Here is a 4,973-nt window from a genome sequence, read left to right on the forward strand (position 1 = left end):
AGATATTTCGTTTTCAGTAAATATGCCTTCAAATCTTCAGGGTTTAGGTGATGGCCATACTATAATTCGTGATAGACAAGCACATCAGAAATTAACGGAGGATTTGATAGAGCATATATGGAATAAATTTGGAAATTAAACTATTTATTCATTAAATAAGATGTTTATCTGCTATAATTAATTAAGTAATATGTTTGTTTCTTTTTTTACATTTTATTTACAAGTTTATAAGTAAGCAATTTAAATGTTATTTTATAAGTTTTCATAATTTGTAAAATGTTTATAAATATTATATTATTAAATCTTATGATCTTAAACATGTTCTCCCAATAACTAGCTTTTTAACAACAGATCTTAACTACTGATCTTACATAATTCCACTATATCTTTATTCTAAGAACACCATAATTAGTTCTCCCATTTTTTTTACCTATGATCTTAACAACTGATCTAGCATTATTTTCACTATATATTTAATCTAAGAACACATAAAATAGTTTCCCCTTTAATGATGCCCTAACACCAATCACAATCTCATCACGAATGAAATGACAATCCTAGTCAATATGTTTGGTCCTCTCATAGAACATCGAGTTCTTACTCAGAGGAATAACAGACTGATTATTGCAATGAAGTGGCACATGAGCTGAACAATCATCACCCATTGAAGTGATCAATTTCCGCAACCATAAAATCTCACAAATTGTCTCAGCCATGGTGCGATACTCAGCCCCAGGCGAAGAGCGAGAGAGCACATCTTGCTTACATGTTTTCCAAGAAACCGGAGAATCGCCAAGTTGAACAAACCGAGCAGTCTATGAGCGACGTGTCAAAGGGTAACCTAATTAGTCAGAGTCACACCAAGCCGTTAGTCAAAGTTTAGAAGCAAATTGAAGAAGAATACCTTGACCGGGGTTACTATTGAGATAACAAACAACACGACGGGCAGCCTCCAAATGTTCCAAATTTGGAGCGTGCATAAACTGAGATAATATATAAATAGCATACGAGAGTGTAACACCGAGATAGATAAGGCGACCAGCCAATAAACGATAACAAAAAGGATCACGTAGCGGCTCACCTTTAGCCTTAGCCACTTGATGATTTTGTTCAGTCGGATGAGAAACTGGTTGCGCCCCAAGCAAAACCGTATCTGAAATTATAGGAAATGTATACTTCCGCTGATAAAGATATAGTAGAATTCCAAGCAACTTCAATGTCCAAAAAATACTTAGAGATACAAAGATCCTTCATATGAAAACAAGAGCTCAAATACTACTTAAAATCATTAATGACCTTATTAGAGTTCCTTGTAACCATAAGATCATCAACTTAGACAAGGACATGTATATGTCTCTCCGCATCAGCATAAATGAATAAGGATTAGTCTTGGAAACTTTTTTGGAAACCATACTCTCTAAGAGCTTTGGAGAGCTTAGAAAACCAACAACGGGAGCTTGTTTAAGCCCGTAAAGAGATTTTTGTAGGCGGCAAATCTGTGATTTATCATGGTACAAAAACCTGGAGGAAAACGGATGAATACTTCTTTTCTAGGTCATCATGTAAGATAACGTTGTGGACATCCATTTGGTGTACTTCCCTATCGCGAGCCACTACAACTTTCAAGAAAAAACACACAATATTCATCTTACAAACTGGTGCAAATTCGTGCAATCAAGACCCTCTAGTTTGGTTGTTACCAAGAACAACTAACCTAGCCTTGTATTTCTCAAGAGTGCCATCATATTTGTATTTCAAAGTAAATACTCATATACAGCCAAGAGCTTTCTTACCCGGAGGTAACTTATCAGTCGTCCAAGTTCCTTGCTCTTGTGAGCCGTTATTTTGCCACGAACAGATTTTTGCCAATTTTCATCTTCAATAGCCTTGGCATATAGTTTAGGAATCACACCGGACATGATTGCGGCTAGAAAAGCTAGATGGTGATCTGAAAATTGTGAAAAATCAACATATGAATCGATAGGATACCAACAAGAGTCAACAAATTCACTATCGGAGCCCTCATGATTCGTATTTGTCACATATCCATGAAGACGTGTAGACTGAAATTTTTGGCGCCTTTCTCCATAGACTTGTCAGAATCATTAGTAGAAAACTCTAATACAACAGAAGACTCAGCCAAAAAATCAATAGGTACCTGCTCCAAAAATGTAGAACAGGATAAAGACGTACTCTCCGGTGACAACGTCCGAGAATCCACATGAGGAGTCATTGTAGAAGGAGTGATTGGTATCGTAGGTGAAACCAGAGATTCACTAGCAAGAGGATTCCAGGCGGTTCCAAATTACTAGGTGGAACAAATTCCAAGTCAAGAAAATCATCATCATCAATGATAGGAGTGATGTCACTGTATTTTACCGTATTTTAGGTCTTGTTTTGTTCATGTTTTGCATCATATAGAAGTGATTCCTTAGGTTTATGGTCATTTCTGTCCAAATATGCACTTAGGATGTTTAGAAGCATGCATTGCATACATTTATGCATTTGGAGTATTATTAGGTGTTATGGAGCTTTAAAAAGCTAAGGAAGGACATGGTGTTATTTTTGGAGCTAAATAAGAGGATTGGAAGTATTTGGAAGAGAAAGGAAGACACTCGACCATACCACTCGACCATGCACATGGTCGAGCACACGGTCGGAATCATAACTAGCTCCTCAAAGATCGATTCGAAGGAAGATTTTCAGTTGTGATTCAGCTTCAGAATCCTTCATAAAAGTTATAGGAAATCGAGTTACCTTTCCAACGCCGGTGGTTTCAGGTCAATCAGAGGTGTAGTGTAAGAGTTGTCCCGATTTTACAGAACATATATCATCTCAGATCGAAGACTGGAGCAACTTGACGGACCAACCACTCTACCATGCACTCGACCGAGCACATGGTCGAGCAGTTCCAGCCGACTTAGTGTTTTGTCTTCTAGCATAATCAGAGCTTCCTTCACTCACTCTATATACCCCTTGTACCATGTCAGAAAAATATCTTTTTAGGAGTGAGAGAGAGTGAGCAAACCTAGTTTTTTTTTCTCTTTTGGGGTTTATTTACTTTATTGCATCATTATCCACTTTTTCTTATCATTTTCCTAGATGTTCAGAGTTTGTAACTTTCAGAACTTTTAATCTGTTACGAATCTGAGTTTGCTTCTTTGTTTTAAGTTGTAGATCTCTCTCTTAGATTTCTGATCATGTCTGTTTTATCATTTTCTGGGTTTGAGTTCTTCATCATAATTTTTAAATATAATTTTTAATTGGTAAAGAGTTATGTTTGTCTAGATTGTTTAAGCTTGACTGATTATGTCACAAGTTTTACATAATCAGGTTGATCAGCAACAATAGAAGACAACATTTTTAGAAATTTGCCTGCTCTGGAAGCGGTTACTAAGTTAATTTTTAGGACTTTATTGTGTTTTAGAGTTTTTCTTTTTAAAGAAAAAAATGTGATTCTATGAGATTTTATTAGTAAACTTTGGATGATTTTTTTGCGGCAAATCAAAATATATTGATATAAAAAAAAGTTTGCATGGTACAAAAACATCTCAAAAGTAAACTTTCGATGATTTTCAAATACTTTACAACACAAAATAACATAGGATTTAAAAATATATATTTAAATCATTAATTTAAGGGAATTTTGCATCCACACCCACTTTCTCCAAAAGTATTAACACTCACACCCACTTTCTACTACTCATATACTTTTCTCAAGTTTAATTACATATTACCCTTCACTCATCTCTCTCACAATTTATTCAACCAAACAATACATCTTCTTCTTCCTTGTTTTGCTTTTGCTCCTCCATTGAAAGAGAAAAGCTTATTTATGTTTCTCTCTTTTTCTCTCTCACATTCCTTTTCTAAAGTTTTCAAAAACCATTCCAACAATGGTGGAAATCTAGAGAAGGTGAAATCTTTAGATCTTTTTCCTTATCACTTTAGATTATATGAAATTCGATCAGGGTTTTCTTGGTTTTATTGTGATTTTGTGATTTCACTGATTAATTGTGGTCTTGTGAACTTTTTAATATTGAATTTGTTTCAGTTCGATCTGGGAAAAAGTTTGAGTTTTTTTATTCATTACTTATATTGTATCCACAAATAGTTATCCATTTGGATAAGTTTGACAAATACTGTATTCCCGAATATTGTATCCAGAAATAGTTATCCATGTGGATAAATATCTTATCCACAAATTGCACTATAACCCCATATGTTTCCATATGGACACGTTGTCATAGTCATCTGAATTGATGTGTATTACTTCTACTTCTATTCTGTATGAATAAACACAAATAATTATCTATTAACAATATTGCAATTGACTATCCACTTATCATTGAACAAAATATTCAACGACAAATGGATACTTTATAATCTAAAAATTCATCAAAAGTATAGCAATATGTATTTTAAAATGTAAAAAAATATATAATTATAACATATTGTTTATAAATATATAGATAATTTGTTTTATGATAACCATTTAAAGTGTTAATAACAAAAAAAGAGAAAAATAGAGAAAATAAGGAGAGAAAGAAGAGAGGGGCAAAATTGTCCAACTAACAATGACACCTAAGCAGCAAACTTAAGAAAGTATAGCAAATTTGTAAAGTGGGTGTGGGTGCAACAAATTGAACCCAAATTAGGTGCAACAAGTTGAACACAAAGTAAGTATGGTGCAATAAACCCTTAATTCAATAACAAGTGATTTTAAAAATATCTAAAAAATTTCTAAAAATATTAAGCTCAATATCTCCTCTTATTTTCAACTTTACATGTTACCATTTTAAAAATTAAAATTTTAATGAATTTGATAAATAGCTTTTTTATTGATTGTATTGTTCAAACACAAAATAATAACATAAAACATTTTAAAAAAAAACTTTGATTCCGAAATAGAACGATGAACTGTATAAAACTTCAAATGTGAAATAATATTATTTCTTTTTTGGAGAAAAAAA

This window comes from Camelina sativa, chromosome 6 (genome assembly GCF_000633955.1).
Source record: "Camelina sativa cultivar DH55 chromosome 6, Cs, whole genome shotgun sequence".
In the NCBI taxonomy this organism is placed as follows: Eukaryota; Viridiplantae; Streptophyta; class Magnoliopsida; order Brassicales; family Brassicaceae; genus Camelina; species Camelina sativa.